The following is a 22966-nucleotide window of genomic DNA, read 5'->3' as shown; positions in this document are numbered from 1 at the left end:
CTTAATACTCCTCTGTTGTCATCTTTCCAAGAAAGGCATGATCAAAACTGAAAAAAAAAATGAATGTATACTATCTCCCTCCCTTCTTTCTTTCTTTTTAAATTTTTTTTTAAATTTTTATTTCTATTTTTGAGAGAGAGAGAGGCAGAGTGTGAGCAGAGGAGGGGCGGAGAAAGACAGAGACAGAATCTTAAGCAGGCTCCAGGCTCTGAGCTATCAGCACAGAACCTGACGCAGGGCTCGAACCCAGGAACCATAAGATTATGACCTAAGCCAGAGTCGGATGCTTAACCGACTGAGCCGCCCAGACACCCCTCCCCCTCTTCTCTCATTCCTTCCTCCCTTCCTCTCTCCATCCCTCCTTCCCTTCCCTTCCTTTCTTCCATCTTTCTATCCCTTCTGCCAGCCTTTCTTTTTCTCACCCTTGTTGGGCAGGGTTTCTCAACCTCAACACTACTGACATTTGAGGCCAGATCACGCTCTCCTGTGGGGTAATACCCTGTGCATCACAGGAAGTTTAGCAGCCACCCTGACCTCTACCCACTAGGCTCCAGCAGTACCCCCTCAGTTTGGACAACAGACATGTCTCCACATATGGTCAAATATACCAGGCAAAATCACTGTTGTAGTGTTTGTTAATTATGACATTTACTGCTGCAAATTCTTAACCCAACCTACTCTATCCACACACGTTGTCAGCCTAGGAACTGATGTTACTTCCCCCATGCCAGGTAGTGTCACCTCACGCACTATTCTCAACATCCTGCTCACCCCAGGAACAGCAACATAACAGAACTATTACAGTAAAAGTAATTATCAGCTTCTGTTCTAAGTGCTTTAACATGTTTTAACATAATCCCTGTGTGATTCAGTTTCCTCACCTGTAAAAAGGAAATAGTAATAGTAATTACCTGCAGGATCCTGTAAGAACCAAACAAATTAATGTATGGAAAGCATTTAGTTGGGTCTGGCATTTAGTAAATGCTGCCTTAAGCATTAACGATCCTTACCATTATTGTTATTGTTACCATCTTGCCAATTCAGTCTCACTACTGCCCTGGCAAATGGGGGAACTGGGATGTAAACACGAATCTACTAAACCCCCAAGCCTGGGCTCCTAAGCATTGACGCTGCCTCAAAAAGAGAAGCACTAAAAATAACGTACGAAGAGGTATATTTGTAATTTGTAATTTTCTAGGATCAAGATTTTAGGAGGTAAAGAAAAACAAGAGAAAGTAATTTTATGTTTTACTTTAACCCAGTGTATCAAAAGTATCATAATTTCAACATGCAGTCGATATAAAACATCAATGAAATAATTTACATATGTATTTTTGCTACCCAGTCCTCAAAATCCGGTGCTTACAGCTCATCTCAGTCTGAACTAGACACCTTGCAAGTGCTCAACAGCCGTATGTGGCAGGACTGTTATATTGGACGTACAGGGTCAGACTCAGGACAGATCAAGGAAACTATACATGTGAAGAGCCCTCTCCGCATCATGTGCCAGTCATGTGGTTGAATGTCTTGACATCCTCACTCAATGGGATCCTCTTTAGTGAAGTGCCTATAGCTCGCTAGTCATTGTATAGCACACACAATTGGAAGCGCTTGATGCTTATTGAACAGAAGCATGAATGCAAAAATGAATAAATGCATGAATTTAGGACAGAATGACATAACATAAAAACCAAATAGCAGGCTGCATGTATATTTTTTTAACCTTAGAAAGCAGGCAAGTTGGGAAATTCAAAACCTCTATTGTAAGACTCATTTGGCTGCTGAGAGAAAAGTGTCAGAACTGTAACAGATGCATCACTCAAGTCTCCTGCTGTCAATCTGATAAAATCCTGAATTTTTTCACATTAAAAATGCACATTAAATTTTTTTATGTATTCACATCCCGCCTGTAGAATTACATGATTGTATAAAATTCATTTTAAACTCTCTTGAGGATAGAATGTAAGTAAAATCTCTTCAAAAAATTTTACAGAAATACCACACAAGAATGGACGGTTGATAGGAATGCCAAAGTCTGAATTGTGGCTAAATAACAAAAGTAGGAACCTCAGGTAACATGCTTTTCAAAAGTGAGTAAATATTCTCAGTCATTTGAGCTATTTTGTTGAACACGATTCCTTATTCACTTTTTTCTTAAAATATGGAGCCCAAGCCAGGCATAATATTCCAGATCATTGAACAAGCACAGGATACAACGGAATTATTAACTCTTTTAATACATTTTGCAATTATAAATCTGTTCCTCATACTAAATTTTAAAACCTCTGCTAACTCACTTCTATGGGTCATTTTCTTTTTTTTTCCCAATATATGAAGTTTATTGTCAAATTGGTTTCCATACAACATCCAGTGCTCATCCCAAAAGGTGCCCTCCTCAATAGCCATCACCCACCCTCCCCTCCCTCCCACCCCCCATCAACCCTCAGTTTGTTCTCAGTTTTTAACAGTCTCTTATGCTTTGGTTCTCTGCCACTCTAACCTCTTTTTTTTTTCCTTCCCCTCCCCCATGGGTTTCTGTTAAGTTTCTCAGGATCCACATAAGAGTGAAACCATATGGTATCTGTCTTTCACTTAGCATAACACTCTCCAGTTCCATCCATGTTGCTACAAAGGGCCATATTTCGTTCTTTCTCATTGCCCTGTAGTACTCCATTGTGTATATAAACCACAATTTCTTTATCCATTCATCAGTTGATGGACATTTAGGCTCTTTCCATCATTTGGCTATTGTTGAGAGTGCTGCTATAAACATTGGGGTACAAGTGTATGGGTCATTTTCATATACAGGCCCACAAATCAAACATTGCCCAACCTCTGCATAAACATATGTAAACGGAAATGCATACTACATAGATACATAGATGTAACACTAAATTTTAGCAGTGTCACATGAGCGCCTATAACATGTAATCTTCTTCGCTTTCAGTCATATTTCCAGATTTTTAGGTCAAAATTCATTTTGCTCTGATGTCTACCACATTAACTAACTTTTCTAGCTTTCTGGCAATCACAGATATGATCAGCACACCCATATCTTCATTCAAATATTTATGAAAATATTAAACAAGGCAAAATTGAGGAGGAAGTGCTGTGGGGTGGCACTAGGTGCAATAGTTCTCACATTTTGTGTGCAAAAGAATCACCCTGGGGAGCTTCTTTAAAATGCAGACATCTGGGCCTCTCCTTCAGTAATTCTGATTCAGTGGGTCTGGAGTAGGGCCTAGGAATATAAATTTTTAAAAAGCACCTGTGGAAATAAAGGAAGAACACCAAATGAGAGCAAGCAAAGGCTATTTATTCCGAGCTTGCTCTAGCAAGGGAGTTAGTCCCATCTCTTGCATGTGGCAGACAGGCAGCGAAGCAGAAAGCCTTTATTGGGGGGGGGGGCAGGGATAGGAACGAAGGCTTCAGGTGCTATGGGCTGAATTTTTGTGTCTCCCTCCCAAATTCAAATGTTGAAATCCCGACTCCCAGTGTCATGATACTAGGAGGTAGGTCCTTTGGGAGGTAATTAGATCATGAGGATGGAGTGCTTATAAAAGAGACCCCAAAAGCTTTCTCACCCCTTCTGCCATGTGAAAACAGCAAGAAGGCTGCCTATGAACGGGCTCTCACCAGACACCAAGCTGTCAGAACCTTGATCCCAGCCTCCAAGATTGTGAGAAATAAATGCTTATTGCTTAAACCACCCTTTGTTATAGCAGCCCCAACACCTGAGAAATCAGATATGACCAGATTGAAGGCTATCGGCATGGGAAAGCTGCAGGCAGGCAAAGGAGAAGGGGGACATTCCATGTGACTTGTTAGAAGAACGTATTTGGCTTTCTCCCACTAACCCTAAATTGGAAACAGGGGTAAAAATGAGGACACTTACGGTTATTAATCAAGTCCTGACCCCTTGGGGCCAATTGTTATAGGGGTTATTTTTTGGCTTCCTGGGCTGTTAGATACAGATAATAATCTGACTTCCTGCACTAGTTACTCTTCCCAGTAGGTTGGCTTATTAAACTGGTTGCTACAATTTATAGGTCAGAGTTCTATTCTTATATATAGTGTGATCATTGTCTCTGATGCTCCAAGAAATTCTGATGCAGGAGGTTCTCACACACGGCATGCCAGATGTTTAAAGAGCTTATCTTTATCTCCCTGTTTGACTCTGGTTAAACCAGGCTCTCCACCAGTTGACATTTCCCCAACTGGCCCCAGTCCATACGGATATTAAGATAAAATGACCAGTTGGAATAATAACCACTTCTTTGTGTAGCCCTTCACAATTTACTATTTTTTACATTCTTCTTCACATTTAGTCTTCATATCACCTTCATTTATAAGGGGCATGATTTTATATTTCAAACTAGTGGAGCATGCGTTCTCAAATATTGCTAGCAACAATGAGAAATGGCCCAGTCACTTTGGTTGGCTTCCAGTCGGGAAAACTGTTTCAAAGTTTCTTATGAAGTTAATATTCATCGACCATATGACCTAGCAATGCTACTACTGGATATATACCCTACTAAAATGAAAACTTATACTCATGCAAAAATCTGTATATGAATATTTACCATAGCTTTATTCATTAACGCCCAAAACCAGAAACAACTCACATGTCTTTTAAAATGGGTGACTGGATAAATAAACTGTGTCACACCCAAGCAATGGAATACTACTCAGCATCGAAAAGAAATAAGCTATCGATTCAAGAAACAACATGGAAGAACCTTAAATGCATTTGCAAAATGAAAGGCTACATAGGGTCTGTTTCCATTTATATGACATTCTAGAAAAGGCAGAACTGTAAAGATGGACAACATCAATGGCTTCTAGTGGCTTAGGAAGTATGAGGGAAAAGTAAATTACAAACGGGAAGCATAAGGAAATTTTGAAGATGGTAGAACTGCCCTTTAGGGAACAGTCATAGTGGATACATGACTCCATACATTGGTCAACCTTCATGGAACTGCATTGCACAAAGAGTAAATTTTACTCTTTGCCAATTTTAAAAACTCAGCCAAGATATTAGAGAAATCTAAAATAGAATGCATCCTGTGACAAAAGAATTTAATTGTATGAATAATATAAGTACACAGAAGGGAGTGGCTAAGAAAGGAGCTGACCTAAGTTTGCAAAACAGTGACTTGACTAAACACTATAAAGCTAAAGATAAAAGAACTATATACAAACACAGTACTCTAGGTGGTAAATTTGTTTCTCACTGGGGTATGAGTTAGTAGTTCTGACACCACTACATATACATATATATATATGTGTGTGTGTGTGTGTGTGTGTGTGTGTGTGTGTGTGCATGCGATGAGTCAAACAAATATGCAAATAAATTACAAATAATGGAAAAAATTCCTGGAGGCCCTACTCTTGAAAAAAAAGGCAAGGTTTATAACATAGATAAAATATAAAATTGTTTGGGTCCAGGACATGGTAAAAAAATGTTTGTAGCATGAAATTTGAGTCCTAGAGAATAACACATTAATACAAGCGAACTGGGCATTTCTAAACATGATACAGAAAATACAGCCTGTATTTCTTTCTGCTTTTGGTTTAGAGCTTATCTATAGCAAGAGTGGTCAATGATAAGATAAGAAATATAATAAACCGTTGCAAGTATTTCAAAATAGTAGCAATAAGTAAAATCATCAATCAAAAAAATTGAAGGCTTTAAACCACCATGTAACATGATCCTATTACTACCTGTTATTGAAGTCAGCATAGTGATTACAAGAGATAACAAAATATATAAGTGCCAGATGATCAATGGTGATGGCTTTCCAAAGATTGTGTTTTGGGAAATGAAAATAAAAAACTGCTAACCTATGATCAGAATCAGTTTGCTCCTATGCTTTTCATTGGTATTGGAGTATATCAAATGAAGAATGCTGTATGGCAGGATCATTTTAAACCTATCATAGGTGAGGAAGACCACTTCCCTCATTTAACCTCAGGTTTCAGAGATGGGATCTGCTTTCCACGACATTTATTTACGATGTACACTCTCTGGGGTACTGAGCACATTCACTGAATTTTGTGAGCCATCTAGTCCATTTTGAGTCACTCTGACGCTCATTCAATGACAAGATTGAAGCATGTTTTGCATTCCATGAGAATTTTGCTGTGTAAATACTATGGTCTTCATCAGAAAGGCAAAGAGTTCAGTAAGTAAAGCAGAAAACCTTAAGCGCAACTACCGTGAAATCGGAATTTTGAGTATCAGTCTTGCCACTTCCTTGTTGTAGACAAAGTGTTTACTCCGGGCCTGTTTCTTTGGCTGCCAGATCCTGATATTGATCCCGTCCCCGTTCTTTCCACAGGCCTGTCAGGAGGTCCAAATGAGATTGTGCAAGCATCAGTGCTTTGTAACCTCATTACATTCATACATAGGAGAGTTGCCATGATGACCATAACTATTAACAAGAAAATTCTTGACATGAATGAAAATTGAAGAAAAACTCTTTATAATGACAGAAACATTACATAATGAGTGATTTTTACATTGATCAAATGATGTCGTTCTGAAAATCACCAATATGACCATTAAAATGTTCTTCCAATTATAGAATGTTCAATGATAAAGAAAAATACAAGAAAATTATAATGTAGTAACTCAAACAATTTATGTGTATCAAAAATTATGGGGGCGCCTGGGTGGCTCAGTCAGTTAAGAGTCCAACTCTTGATATAGATAGGCTCAGGTCATGATCGTAGGGTCGTGGGTTCAAGTCCCACGTTGAGCTCTGTGCAGAGTGTTGAGCCTGCTTAAGATTCTCTCTTTCCCTCTCTCTCTTCCCCTTTCCCCCCTCAAAAAAATTATGATTTCTTTATTTTGGAAATGGAAGTCATGATACTCCCCTTCTTTCCTTGCTTGACTTAACTAAGAAATAAATAAAGCATGCAAATTCATTCACACAAAGACATTGGAAATTTTCCTCCCGGGTGTACCTCTGTGATAAAAGGTTGTGAAAGCTGAATATAAAAGGAAAGAGTTATTGATGGTAGAATCCTGTCATCAGGGAAAGATTGACCTCTTTTCAATCACAGGAGATGGCAATTATCTGTTCTTACATAAAGCTAGATCTACTTTTGTCAAGTTAATGAAAGTAAATAAAACAAGGATTCTTTTGTTAATCCTGGAGATCAGATGATATAAAGAGAAAACCCTAGAAAGAAGATCAAGAGGCCTATTTCTAATCTTAGTTCTCCCCTGTTACTAGCTACACTGAACTTCAGATTTTTTCACCAATGTAGTAACATTAACCCACCTACTCCAAAGGGCGAGTGCAGAGAGAGACAGAAAATAAGAAAAAAAAAATGCCAAATGAAACAAATGTGAGAGTGCTAAACAGTGGAGGTTATCAAGAGTGAGATTACAGTTTTCCATTTGGGAACTAATCGTACCACTCAGTAAACTCAGTGCTTAAAATAAGAGTCTGCCCATAATCGAAAGATCAAAGTCTTAAAGACTAAATTCTTGGGAGTGGTGACGAGTTTAACTTCTATCATTTCTTAAAAACATCAGTTCCTTTTTCGGAGGAGCACTGTGTCCCACCAGAGAGGCCGTTGTCCTTACCCAGGGGTCCACCTCTGCTCCTTAGTCTCAGCCTGACTGAGAAGAAGTGGAAATAAATTTGTGGAACTTTCTCTGTCAGCACCCTCTCAAGAAGTTGAATGTTACGTCCATTGCCCTGGGACACTGTGGCAACTACCTGTACACTTTTCCATAGGTCCACTGCTGAAACAGGACTTAGAGACTTTATAGAGCCATGATCACTCTCAGCCTCAGTTTCCTCACCTGAAAAACGATATTATGCTAGATTATATCTTTGGTCCCTTTCTGCCCTAAAATTTCATGCTCATGTTCCGAATTGACAAGAAAGGAACCATGCTTACTTGGCTCCCAGTGGGAAACACTCCTGTCCCTGCAGAACACGGAGCCACTGTGCAAAGAGGCTTCTGAGTCTTCCAGGAGTGGACCCAGGATTTACGGGGCCTGAAAGTCATACATCTGGGGTGGGGGATTCTGCAAGCAGAAGAATACAATATTTTGAATATAAAATTAAATAAAGAAGACCTGTTTATTTACAATGAGAAAAGGAATTACAACAAAATTATAAATTTTAAAATGCTGACAAATAAACCGCAAAATCAAGACAGCATGTTTTTCTTAATTAACTGCTGATATACCTCATAGGACTTTTTCCTAGTTTTTCAGCTGTGTGCTCTTTCCTTCTTTGTATGATAGTGGTATTTACAATTCTTACATAAAGAGAATAAAATGATAATTTTGTTTTTCCTCTATCGTGGGCAATCCAAAGTTGTTTTTTATTATCGATGCTTAAGATGCATCAAACATGTGACTGCACACACACGTGTACTGTTTACACTACTGCTACCAGTGTGTGCCCTGCAAATGCAAGGCTCCTGAGAACTTCTGTATGTCTCATTACTGTGAATGCTACAACATTTCTGTTGTGGTGAGGCACTGATAAGAACCAAATTCTCCACTTACAGCTTTGCCCACTGATGAATAAGTATTTCTGGAAGCTATTCTTGAATTAGCATAGCTAGCAATAACTTCACTATACATGAAAGTGGCTCCAAATCACATAAATACATAGCACCGACCCAAATTAAGTGTATCCTTAATTCAACTTTTCATTAATGAGTTCCAATGCCTATGGTCATTCCAACACCATGTGACAGGAGGAGTCATTTGTAGGGAAAGTAGCATTGGGAAGATGCAGAGGACCTCACAAATTATACCTGGAATGTCTAAATTTTGAAACTTTACAAGGAAAAAAAAATGTCCTCTCAGGGCTTTGGAAAGCACAAGATGAGAGCTGCTGAAGGTTATATGTCATTATATTTTCATGGAAAATCTTCCTCTGTCTCTCTCCAGGTGGCCTCAGCCTGCCCCTGTCAGCAGCAGCCTGGGTTGGAAGGAGGGAGACTCAGATTATTATCCAAAAGAGGACACCTGGGAAAGTCAAGAGAAGGAGCAAATTCTAGAGTATTTGGAATAGCTCCTAAAGATAAGATGGATGTAGTTTGAAAATAGTTACTGCCTCCATCTTGCATGAAGGACGGTAGGAAACTAGACAGCTGCTTTCCTAGGTATAAGAAGAGGAAATGACCAAGACTGGGTTAAAACTGGATTCTGCCAAAAGGGCCAGAGCATTTGTGTGCACCAGAGGCTGCACCAGAGGCTGCCAAATGTGAAATGGGGTAAGAGTGTTGGGAGCCACGACTGGTTAGTGATATCTGTAGGGCACTGAATTCCAAGGTGGTACCATTTTTTTATAATTTTTTTTAATATTTAATTATTTTTGAGAGGGAGAAAGGCAGAGTGCGAGCAGGGGAGGGGCATAGAGAGAAGGAGACACAGAATCTGAAGCAGGCTTCAGGCTCTGAGTTGTCAGCACAGAGCTCGACGTGGGGCTCAAACCCACAAACCGTGAGATCATGACCTGAGCCGAAGTTGGACGCTTAACCAAGTGAGCCACCCAGGAGCCCCAAAGGTGGTACCATTTAATCTAGATATTCAACACCCCCGGCTGGATATGTCAATCCAAAGCAGAGAACATGAGCAAAATGATTGGAAATAGTATATAGAGATTCAAACTACATTCAAACTACTACTAGTATGTAGAGATTCATACTACACATTATGAATATATACATGTACACACATACACACACACACACACACACACACACACACACACACATAAAACTGTAGGCACGTAAGAACAAGTAGAGAATATAGCTCAGGTGGAAAACACTATGTCCAAGTCAGATACATGTGGGGAGAAACTAAAAAATACCATAATCAATGAAGGAGAGACTTCCCTCCTTCCCTCTCTCCTGGTTTTCAGCAACTCAATGGTATGAGCAGGTAAAAGCAGGTAGTCACGTTCTGTTACGTAAGCCTAAGAAGGGTTATTTGCAACTCATAACCACAGCACTGCTAGAAGAATCTGGAAATTTTTCTGGTTCGCCTAGATAAAAAAAGATAAAACACGATCTCTGCCTTCCCAGTGCATATGTTTACATGGAAAACTATATTAGGTCACAGAACCTGACTTGGAGATTTGCTTGCAGCAATCTTATGGGGAGCGCTCTCAGGAACAGTACCAGTAATGAAATGAGAGTAGCAGAATTGGGCAGAGAGAAGTCAAACCATAGTGCAGTTTCAACAGAGCTGTTCAGGCTATTCCCCAGAATACGCTAGAGTGAGAATAAGTTTTCATAGTTGCCTTGAAGTGAGGACATGAGGTCTTTGTACCCCTCCAGTGGGCCAGTCATTGGATGGAGGTTTCCCTGGGGAGGGGTGTCACCTTGGGTGAAGCAGCTCCCTTCAGGTCCAGGGTGGTCCCCCGAGGGAGGCTCAGCTGTGAGTCCTTTGCAGCCAGCACTCCCCATAGCCAGTAGTATGAATGTCATCATCCTGAACAAGCAATCTGTCCAGCACATCAAAATGTACACTCCAGACGAAGTATGAAAAGAAACGAAAATAAGCTCGAAAACAGTAGTGTAAGATCTGGAATTTAGTCCTGGTTGATGAGTCAATTGCAAAATGAGTGGTGTGGACAGCAGAGAGCGAGCATCTTTCTGATCATTCTCCTCTGTTTGAGTATCTTCTCTGAGCTGAGATTACATGTCTCTCACAACTTATGTTAAAATGTAATGAGTGCCTTGAAAATTGTGAGGCACGGAGCTAAGACACCAATGACCACTGGGAGAAGAGAATAAAGATAGGTGTGCTGGGGCGGACCGTGCTGTGAGTGTTCTCATTGGAAAATCACAATGGAGGACCACAGTGTACAGGAGGGCATTTCAAGGGCAACAGCTACCCTCGAAAAAGACGGCAAACTGCAAGCCCTAGGGAGAGGGAGAGAGCTTTTTAAGTCGAATTTGCTATTTCTTCCTATTTTACTAGCCCCTGCTGCTCATGTCCTGTTTTGAATATTCTATTTCTGTTTAACTGCATTCTGTAATTCTGTCCCCCGACAGCAGCTGCTCAGCACTTGGCAAACTCTGTGGGCAATTCAAGGATTTGTTTACCTTTGCTCGGAAGCTCCATGACACTTGTTCTTACATTCCGATACAGGCAACAGAAGGAGAATAAATGCATAACATAGAGAACCAACTACCGTTACCTCAAAAATAGGCTGGCTCGATGTGTGTTTTCCCTTAACTGCAATTAAATATTTTTTATAATAGTGAATGCCAAATAAGTGCAATGGTCCAAGAGAAAATAGAGAAAACAAATGCTAACAGCCGCCATGTGGCAATCCCAGTTGTATTTGGATATAATCATTAACTTTGATTCTCAAGAATTTACAGGGAAAAATAATGTTATTCTCTCACATTACTCAGGAACCTTGCAAATGAACTCTCTGTCAAGTGATTTCAAGATTTGCACTTGAAAAATGTGGAAAAGGATTAGGAAGTTAGCAGGTTGGGATTGAGGGATATCTTTTGTTTTTCAAAACATACCTAGCCTGAGCTTTTAAAGAAAAGTGGCTAGCGCAGGATAGAAACCTTACAGTCAATAATCCATGGTTTTATAAGGATGGCATTTCCTTGGAGACCATGATTTTGAACGATATTATTTTTATTTTATGTACGTTAGCTGAATTCTTGAATCAATTTTCAATTTCCAGACACAGAGAACCACTTATTTAGAGTACTAAAACTTCTTTTCTCTTCTTCCTACCATAGTATCTTTTTATTTTTACAGACCCAACTAGATCTGCTAAGGCCCTGAATTCATACATACCTGTGGCTCGCTGTTTGACTTTACTGATCTTCATGAAATAAGGATCGCTTTCCACACTGTTTGCATTGGGTTTTTGTTGTTGTTGCTGTTGTTCCTGATTAAAAAAAAAAATATGACGAGCAGTACCTTAAGTGTTTCTTTCAATTTACTTTTATTATTCTGTTAAGTATTCCCTTCCTAGAGAGCCAGACGGACATTTTCAAAAGATTTTATCCACATGACCCAAAATTAGGTGATTTTGTTCAGTCTGGGAAATCCTGATTATACTATGGGTCATTTTATATTTCACTCCACTTGACATTTTTTTTTGGGGGGGGGGGACGGAGCGCCTTTCTCTCAGAGTAGATGACAATGGCCACTCTGGTCCCATTAGGACTTTAAGCAGAGCGTATACACGGGGCGCCTGGGTGGCTCAGTTGGTTAAGCGTCCAACTTCGGCTCAGGTCATGATCTCACGGTCCATGAGTTCGAGCCCCGCGTCGGGCTCTCTGCTGACAGCTCAGAGCCTGGAGCCTGTTTCCGATTCTGTGTCTCCCTCTCTCTCTGACCCTCCCCTGTTCATGCTCTGTCTCTCTGTGTCTCAAAAATAAATAAACATTAAAAAAAAAAAAAGAGTGTATACACATAACAGTTACCCTAAGATTAAATAGGCACTTGTAATATAAAATTCCTCTGTCAATTATAACTTCCCCTTGTGGTTTGTGAATTATTTTATATGTTTGAAGTATGTCCCTATACCAAAGTCAGGCCTTACAAGTTCTTCCCACTTCCTCTTAAGTATGGAAATTAATCATTTGGGACTATAATTAAACATAAGATTCACAAGAAAGGAAATCTAGCACAGAGAGTTTCCTACAGACATGTTAGATAACACTTAATGGAGCATTTTATACCCTGTTAGGACTTTATGCCATGTAGTCTGTGTATAAAGTGGTTATTGAAATGGTTTTAATATTTTAAAAATGATATAATTCCTCATCTAAATAACAAAGTTGAGAGTGACACTATAAAACAGGCCATAGGCAAGTAATGTATGATACTTGTTACTCTTAGTCATTACATTATTATTAATAATACTTATAAGGAATTAAACTATTAATTTTTCATAAGACCTAAAAAAAGTCATATTATTGCAATAATTCAATCACAGAAAACACAAAGGGTGCAGGATTCCAGCTGAATGCAAATAGAATTTAAATATGTATGTTTCAGTTTAACCACATCAGTATTTGCTGTAGATGTGGCTTAGTTTTTATTCTAGCTACGTAAAAGAATTCAACCAACTTTCTTCTTTGCATACAAAGGAAATATTTTTTGCAATATGGTTTTCTGCTTACCTGAGCTACAGAAATTTCTCCTACCCTGGCCTTTCATCCATCTTTTGAAACATATTGGAGCCTGTCCTGAAGTGAATATCATTCTTATAGAACCAAGATTCTTGCTAACTGAGAAAAGACAACTTTTTTGTGCTTACTCTCACACAATCTGGAGCGTTTGTCATTAGAGAGAGCTGCTAGCCTTACCATAGACACCCCAATCATACCCTCTTTCTTGTAGGGATTATAGTTGTGTTTGACGTACCTTTTTCTGCCTGGAAGCAAATATAACTGAGTTATCATACCCCTAATTGTGAAAGGGAGGATTGAAACAGCAACACCAGAAGTCAGTTGATCTCAAAGGTAATTCTTCTCACTCACCTCTGGATAACGCTGGGTGGTATTCACTCACTATTTCTTTGGTCTGTTTAAGTCATCTCCATGCTCCATTTACACATTCCCAGTGTAGGGTCTGCCTCCAGGAGTGTTGGGACATGCCAAGTGCCTACCTCCTAAGTCAGTAAAGAATTTCCTGACTATATTAGTCAGAACGGGCTAGGCTGAGCTCTGGTAAGAAATTAACCCTGAAATTTCAATGGCTGAACAATACAAAGATCTCACGAAGTCTGATGGCCTCCTGCAGTGACTCAGCGATCCAGCTATGTCTATCTCGTGGTTCTGCTTTCTCAACAATTGCAGAAGAAGGTGTCACCTAAAGATCATACAGTTGCTCGTCCGTGTTGTGGCCCAGAAGTGACACAGGCGCTCGCACCCTCAACCTATTGGCCAGAACTAGTTGTACAGTGTTTCATCTGCAGCCAGGGTAGGTGGGCCAGGGTGGTTGAATTCTTGTTGTACTCACCATTTTCCCAGTATAAAAGAAATTGTGGGGACATTTACACAGATCAATCTCTTCTGATCCTTTAAAAGAAGAGAGGACCAGGAATATAGGCCTTTCTTGAACTGATTCTTTAGTTTTGATATTTATGAAACAAGCGTAGCCATTAGCTTAATAAAATCTGAAACTTCAATTAGATATAAAATATTTTATAGGTCATTTTTAAAATACTTTTACATTTTACTTTTAAATTTACTTTTAAATTCCACTTAGAAATGCAAAGACTAATATTAGTGGAGAGACACTGATGTTGCAATGCCTCTTTAAATTTTTAAAAAATGTTCTAAATTTTCTTTATTTATTTGAGAAGGGTGTAGAGAGAGAGTATGAGCAGAGAGAGGGCATAGGGAGAGAGACAGAGAGAGAATCTCGAGCAGGCTCCACACTCAATGCAGAACCTGACACAGGGCTTGATCCCATGATCCTGGGATTATGACCTAAGACAAAATTGAGTCAGACACTCAACCGACTGAGCCACCCAGGCACTCCTGAAACTTTTTCCTAGAGCCCTGGCTTCTCATCTTTGCACTGGTAACATGACTTTATCATTATCGATGATTAGTTTACCAGTTATTAACTTATTATTAATGTCTATGTTGTATCCACCCAGTCAAGCTGCAAATCAAGAAGGCCTCCTGCTCCTTTGTCTCATCCTTCATATGCAAGTAATCATTAAATTCTGTCAATTCTACCTCTTCAATATCCCTCACATCCATTCATTTCCTGGCTTCTCCATTGTCACAATATCTAATTTCACATTCCTACCATCTCTCCCCTGCATTTCTGTGAAAACCTCATAACTGGTTTTCCCGAATCTCATATTGTACACCTCCAATCCGCTTTCTGCCATTCACCTAGATTCTATAAATAAAGCATTGTATGTGTTTGTGTATTCAAATGTGGTCATATCATTGTTATCACTCACTAGATGAAGTCAAACACCCAGCCTTGCCATAGCAAGACATGATATGTCGTGCTGACCACTCCAGATTTATCACCACCAACCTCACCCGCTGCGGCTACTGAGATCAACTTGTTTTTTCTCTGGAACGCTCTTCTCTCATCATTGGAGAGTCACATGCATCTCCATATGACCTTATGGCTCCCAGTTCTGACATTTCTTTTTATTCTCCAGGACTTGATTTAGCAGTAATCTCTAAACATGGGTGAGGTTTTCTTCCTTCAAGCTTTCATGCCATGTGCTAGCCCCATCATAGCTCTTGTTGCACAAGATGGTAATTTTTCCCTTGATGCGGGTCTCTCCAACTATATTGGAATTGTTCAAATTAGAGTCCAAAGAGCACCTTTATCTGAATCATGTACAGAGCTTGTTAAAATTATAGATCCTAAGATGCCACTCTAGATCTACTGAAACAGAATGCATGGTATGAGGTCCAGGGCTCCATAATTAATTACCCAGATTATTCTGAGGCCTACCAGTGTTGAAGAACCATTACTGCAGGCTATAGGTCCTTTCGGAGACAGACTGCTTTGGTCATTTTCTCCACATGCGTCTCTTTATGGCTAGCACAGTGCCTGGCATGGTAGGCAAGCAAGGATTTAATGCTAGAATTTAATATTAGTTGTATTCAAATGACCTGATGTTTTCATATTTATCACTAAACTCTTTTACTAAGTGTTTCTAATTTAATCATTGTTTTCTTTATGTTTCTATTGAAGTTTTATTTCTAATATTATTTAACATGTGTGAAATTTTAAAATAAGTTCTGATTTTTTTTCTTCCTAGAATTATTTTATATTTTCCTTAGCACAAAAAGGTGACTTCTAAACATATTTAGAATTTCCTTTCAAAAAGCTCCAATAAAGTTTCACTATATGGGCTTCATAGGTAACCTGTCTCCAGATGGTTCAGCTATTCCTATGTGTATTTCTAAGATTCATTTATTGGATGAATATTAAAAAGCTCTTACCACATGTCAAGCACAGTGTTAGACACTGAGTATACATTGGTAAATGAGAGACATAGCCCTGCCCTTACAGAGCTTGCTTGTATTATTATTGGGATACAAGCAAACAAATACATGTGTTGATGGAGAAGTCATGTGTATGTTGGTGCAATACAAAACGTTAAGTTCTGGGAAATAAATAAGTAGGGTGTTACACGGGGATAATGAGATGATGAGTGTGGGGACTTATTTAATGTCCAGTCCAGGCTTCTCTGGGGAAACAGGCAAAGCTAAAGGGTGAGTGGAATCATCTATGAGAGACGAATGCTCCAACACAGAAGGAACAGCAAATGCAGAGCCCCTAGGGCAGGAACTTGGGTGGTCAGGAGCCTGGAGGAAGCCTGAAATGTCTGGCTTAAATCAACAATAATTGCTGATGAGTTCTATGGGGAAAAGTGGGGCAAGGTGGAATTAGGGAGAAAGGAAGGCAAGTTCTGTCTTTAATATTTATGGCATCATTTACTGCTAGCAGAAAGTCTAGGAGAAAAACAAATTGGGAGTGGAGGAGGCCACAAGAGTTTGGTTTAGGAGATGCTAAGCTTCAGATGCCTCTGAGGCATGTAAGTAGAGATCTCAAGTAGGTAGTTGATTAATTCATATAATATTTAAACCACAGAGGAGGCTGACAATGGTATTAACTTTAGGAGCACTTCCATTTTCTTTATTATTATTTTCTTAGCTATCTGTGACCACTTTCACAATTCATGTAGAGATAACCTCTAACTTTACCTTTCTACCCTGCTGTGTCGTTCTGCTCTGAAGAAACTCAGAAGACAGAACAAATTTATTTAAATTCTAAAGTAATTTCATATTTGAACTGGAGTAAAATTATCATCTATATTTAACCCCAAGACATGTCTGTGAACAAAGTATGAATAAAAGAAATTGGCCTTAGAATTCAAGAAAATATATGCATTTATTCTCACTTTATTGTTGAATAATCCTAATGTCTCTTCTTGCTGTTTTACAGACTCTAAATTGACTATAAATTTGCAATGATAGCTGTTTTACATAGGAGAGAATAAATTAGTCACTGAGCTCAAAAAGCATTTACTGAGCAAAATCTTGATGGCAATAGAAAATTTCTACTAAGGGGTTACCAAGGTATAGACACCACTGTTTTTACATATAATTTTTAGTTTGAATCTCATAAACAGTCCAAGAAGCAAGTACTATCATAGTCCCTATTTTACAAGTCAAACCAAGGCTATACAGCAATTACATATCTTTCCTTAAATCTCAGGAAGTAGCAGAGAGAGGACTCAATATCGTTCACCTGACACCAAAAGTTCTATTAAGAAATTTTCTATTAAAAACTATGAACCATATGAAAGAATATAGTGCATTTAAATGATTTATAATTCAGTCAAAGGAGGAGAAAGTGAGACAAGGGATGCAATTAGTTGAGTGACTACGCCCACTCTGTCATGTCTAAGGCACAGAAGAAACCTTTCTTCCTGGTGAAACCACCTTCCTTTTCCCCTCTGCTCCACACACAAGCATATAAGTAGGGAGCTGTATTGAGCGGCCTCTAGAGCCCTATGGAGGCCATAGTTTACAGAGTTGAGGCTGGAATCCCAGGTGAGGCTGATTTCTAATCCCAGGCTGGACACAGATGGAAGAACCAAAGCAGACTGCTTTGGTGTCAAGAAATTGATGCCTATGAAACTTAGGGAAATGGAGTGTTCCATGTGTATGTGCTCAAGCCTCACTCATTCAGAGTCTTTGTTGGCATTTAGGAGTAAATTTCAGTTGATATGTGTTATTTTTACCTTGACTTCCTTCCTTCCTTTCATATATAAACATTATTTATATATATATATATATATATATGTATATATATATATATATATATATGTATATATATATATATAGAGAGAGAGAGAGAGAGAGAAACCACGAATGGGGGAGAGGGGCAAAGGGAGAGAGAATCTTGAACAGGCTCCATGCTTGGAGTGGAGCTCTATGCAGGTCTCAATTTCACGATGCTGGGATTACGATCTGAGTCAAAATTAAGAGTTCAAACACTCAACCAACTGAGCCACTCAAGTTCCTTATTCTTCATTATCCTTAATACTTTTGATGTGTTAGGACTTTGAATACAGTTTATCCTTTTCTTCACAGAGATTATTTACTTTGAAAATATAATTGTGCCTTCTATGATGTGAAGCTCATAATTTGAGACTTCAATAAGCCAGAATTTAAATTTGCCAACTCTGCAAGATTCTTATACACTCAAAAACTACCTTCTTCTAAATGAACACTCTGTGCTAGGGGTGATTGTAGGTATTCTGTAGAGTTAAGAAATAGCTTATGGTTTAAACCCTGGCCTACTAAGTGCATAATTTTGAGCAAGTCACTCAACTTTTCTTTCTTTCTTTCTTTTTTCATCCAACCTTTCTGGGCCTCAGTTACCATAGATATAAAAGGAAAGTGATGGGGCACCTGAGTGGGACTCAGTTGGTTAAGCATCCTACTCTTGACGTCAACACAGGTCACAATCTCGCAGTCTGTGGGATCGAGCTCCACATCAGGCTCTGCGCTGATAACATGGAGCCTGCTTGGGATTCTCTCTCCTTCTCGCTCTCCCCCTTTCCCCTGCTTCTCTCTCACTCAAAATAAATAAATAAATAAATAAATAAATAAATAAACAAACAAATAAATAAAATAGATCCACTTTAAAATGAAAGTGATAATAAGATCATGGTAAGGTTCGAATGATATATACACTGGAATGCTTATACCAGATAATACTGACACACAGTAAGTACTCCAGATGCTAGATCCCATTGCAATATATCCTTTTGCACTTTTCACAAAACCTTTTACCTGCAATTACTAACCTACTAGATATTCTCTTAATTCCTGGACTATATCCCCTCAATTTTCCCTATGCCACTGAAATACACAACATAATCCATAAAAAGAATATCTATTGTGTCATTTTACTAAGTCTTTGCATCTCATTTCGATGTCTCTCATTTTGATCCATTTTTTTATACATTTTATATTTTATAAAAATTATCCACCTCTATTTCCCATGGTTTCTAGGTGATTCCAACTCTGCACTGCCAACAGCATTTTCAGTATATCCCTTTTTCATTTTATCCTCATAAAAACGCTTCAAGATATGTTTTATTATCCCCATTTTACAAGGAAGGCAAATACATACCCAAGGCTGTGTATTAAAAGAGTCACCACCAGGATTCAGATCAAAACTATGCTGTTCCCCAAGTTACTCAGAAAAAATAAACTAGAAATATTAGTTATGTGTTAATTTAAGGGGTGCTTGCCTTGAGTGCAATGTGATCCTAAAAGAGAAGCCCAGAGAAGGTACAATTCTACATGGAAGGCTTCAATGGGAAAGTGAGGCCTGAGTTTGTCCTGAGGGAGAATTTTGATTAGAAAGCAGATTAACGGCAGCTTTGCCTAAGCAAGTACATAGAGCCTGAAAATAAAAAGTGGCAAATCCAGGATACCATGAAGAATACTTACTTGAACAAAAGTTGACTCTCGTGAAGTAGAAGGAGATATGGATAAGTAAAAAATGGGCCAAGATGCAGAGGGTTATAAAAACTAAGTGAAGAATTTTGAAATTAGTAAAATACAACTTTTCATTTTTGATAATTTTTAACATTTTGCCCCTCTACTAGTACCATGCTTATTCTGCTTGACTTCATTACAATTCTCTTGTATCCCTCAAATTTCAGCTGAAATGTTTTCTCCTCTAGGACGTCTTCTCCAGGGGAAGTGAAGCATCCTCCTCCCATAGATCTAAGCCAGAAGAGTGCAGCACTTCTCCCATTAATACAATGATTTCTCACCTATTTGTGTCCCCCACAGAATTGTGGAAGCACTGGAAGACAGGAAATGTGTTATATGTGTTCTTGGATCCCCAGCATTCCGTCCTAATGTCTAGCACACAGCAGGTATTTAATAGATTGTACTTCCAATGCATTGTGTATTACATGGTTTTGCTGAATCGCTGTAATCATACAAGAGTTTAATCCTGTGACCCTGATTATCCAGTGTTAGCCTATCAAAATCAACAATGGGAAAAAATACTTCAGTTTAAATAGATTTGACAAACGAGGCAAATGTGATTTCATGCAAATCAAAAGTTATGAGGCAAAAATTTGTGAGCAATTTTTCTAATGAGGCTCATATTCATATGATTCAACAGGAGGTTTTAGAGAATTATTGTTAAACTAAACAGTTCATAACTTTTGGATTTCTTTTTCATAAGCATAGTCTAGAGCAATAATTTTAATTCACCATGGAAAAGTACACATATTTGTAATCTATAAATAAGAAGATTTTATAGCATTACAAGACCACAGTGTCCCGTATCTATTTCTTTTACCCTTTCTTGCTTAGCATACAATGTACCAAGAAAATCTAGCATTCTTTGTGGAGGAAAAAGAAAAAAGAGTAAATTTCCATTGCCTTATTTCTAACTCTGGCCTTAAGCAATGGAAGATTTTGAATGTGCCAAACAATTAAAAGTCTCCATTACATTAAATGAATTGGTCTAAATGAAATTTTATCTATCGTACCTGGTGAAATCATTGCATCGCCCTTCCTGAAGAATGATCCAGTTATTAAGAAGAGATTGAGTGTGGATTCAAGTTAAATTTTATATTAATATTAAAATATATTTCCCTTTAAAATTTTGTACATTTATTAAATCATTTTTATAGGGGAAAAAGAGGATAATTTAATTGATTTCCACCATTGCTCAATGAATACCACCAGCTGCAGGCAAAATCCATTAGAAGAACATCTCTACCAGAATGAAACACAAATCCAATGAACACTTATATGCAACATTTGGAAATTCAGGCTTCAGGCTGATGAAAGTGATTCAAATGACTGCCCCTCATTAAATGTTGAGAGCAAAACAGAGCTGATATGCCACTCTAAATGAGCAACTGTTTCAACTATTATAAAGGGTAGTATAGTGAGTGTCTTACACATTTCTTTTTTTTATAAATGAATTAACCTAATAGTCAATGGCATAACTCAACTATGAATGCATAAATTACTATATACATAACATATATTCCAAAGTAGAAGACAAATAAAGAGAAGTCATGCTGCTAAAAATAGAACTAATAAATGCCATATTTTTGCTCACAGAATCACTCCCAAGTATAAGTAAATCTAAATTCATTTTTGTTGTATTAAAATGGCATACTATTTGAGAAAAAGATTGCTATTTTTAAATTGTATGCTTATTGCATTGGTGGAAGTTATTCAATACATCTCAAAGAATAACACTTTAATTCATTTTCCATTTTGAACATTTAACCAAAAAATCCTCTGTTATCTTTTAGATCATTTCAGGAATATTGAACTCAATTAGTCTGGGGAAAAAAGATGGATAAAAATTGGTTAGCTCATATATAAAGAGTAGTCAAAGAATCACTTAATGCCAGAGATAGATTATAGCATGGGTTTTTCAAATAATGTATTTTCGTGTCTGTCAACAAACAGAATTAGAAAAGAGAGTTTTTCCTAAAAGAACATGGGGAAGGAATGGAAGAGAAAGATGTAGGAGTGTTTTGACAGCTGTGACCACTAAAGGGAGTGGTAAGATGAATGAGAATGAAGAAAGGAGAGAAACACTCCAAAAAGGAAAAGGATCAAACAGAGTGCTCTGAAAGTTCACCCTTCACCTCCTGGGATTCTCCCACGCTATATATGGGATACAACCATACCATATCAAGGTTTAACAATTCTCTCCATCCTGGGGACTTTGCCCTTCCCATTTTTTACTAATATTCAATAGAGTAGTTCTTACCAGTGACCCCAGCTCTCCTTGCTCCGGCAACACATGCTCCTCTCTTGCCCCTTCCTACCTATGGGCAGTAATGTTCCCTCTGTGGTCAGTCCCTGATACTTCAGTAGAATTGATCATTCATTTAACCCCATCTACACCACAGTGATCTGCTCATTAACTTCTCCTTAGTTAAACCCACCAAATGTGCCTTCTCTTGACTTTTAGGACCCTTATACAGCCCAGAAACAGTTCTATATTACACATCACATGCTTCTCCCACAGAAGTTCTCGGGCAGTCAGAGAATTGGTTGCTCTGGAAGGGTAGAGCTAGAAACAACAGGTCTATAAACATCATCTCACCTTCTACTGACCAGGATCCACATACCTGAGAAATTTGTCAGAATGATTGCAAGTAGCCCCAACACCTATCATATATGTGATTGACAAAGAAGAGGATATTGCTAATAAAATACAATGGGTTATCAGGGGGTATTTAAAATAAACAAATACAAATATTACTTACAATCTTCACCCCACAAAAATGTTAAAGAAATATTTCCTTTAAGGTCATTCTATGACAGTTCTATGTTTCTTTCTCACAATATTACAAACTATAGAAGTTTTCTTATTTGTTTTTGTTTATGTCTGTCTCCCTCACTTCACAGAAGCTACATGACAGCCCATGTCTGCATCTTTGTTGAGTCTTTCCAGTGTCAGAGCAGAGTACGTGGTACAGAGCAGTAGCCCCAAAAATAATGTTTATGAATGAGTTATTGAAAATAGGTTTTCCTAAATACTTTTTAGTTTAAAATGTATTTGTTTTTGAAAGAGAGAGAGAGTGAGTGTGTGAGAGGCAGAGAAAGAGGGAGAGAGTAGGGGAGGGGTAGAGAAAGAGGGAGAGAAAGAGAATTCCAGACAGGCTCTGCACTGTCAATGCAGAGTCTGATGTGGAGCTCAATCCCATGAACTGTGAGTTCGTGACCTGAGCTGAAACCAAGCGTCAGAGGATTAACAGACTGGGTCACCCAGGCACCCCTTTTCTAGGTACTTAATAAGCCCTGTAATAAGAGCTCTCATGGAGCTCATAGCCAAGAGGAAAAACAAAAAGTAAACAACTGCAATAGGGTGTGATAAATGTGAAGTACCAGGTAATAAATTAAGAACTTTACATTTATTATCCCATGTCATTATGCC

General features: G+C 38.4%; 1 long non-coding RNA gene across 4 annotated transcripts in view; it reads right to left on the bottom strand.

Annotated features, from left to right (window-relative positions):
- Window positions 1-620: 620 nt before the first annotated feature.
- Window positions 621-22966, bottom strand: part of LOC125924563 (uncharacterized) — a 215411-nt gene continuing 193065 nt past the window's right edge. For 2 of the 4 annotated variants that reach the window (XR_007458471.1, XR_007458468.1), the window contains exon 5: window positions 6352-11903. This is a non-coding gene — a long non-coding RNA (uncharacterized LOC125924563). The other 2 variants (XR_007458470.1, XR_007458469.1) reach the window with 2 other exon arrangements.

The sequence above is a fragment of the Panthera uncia genome, chromosome F2 (genome assembly GCF_023721935.1).
Source record: "Panthera uncia isolate 11264 chromosome F2, Puncia_PCG_1.0, whole genome shotgun sequence".
Classification (NCBI taxonomy): Eukaryota; Metazoa; Chordata; class Mammalia; order Carnivora; family Felidae; genus Panthera; species Panthera uncia.
This window is presented reverse-complemented; position numbering and strand designations above follow the sequence as displayed.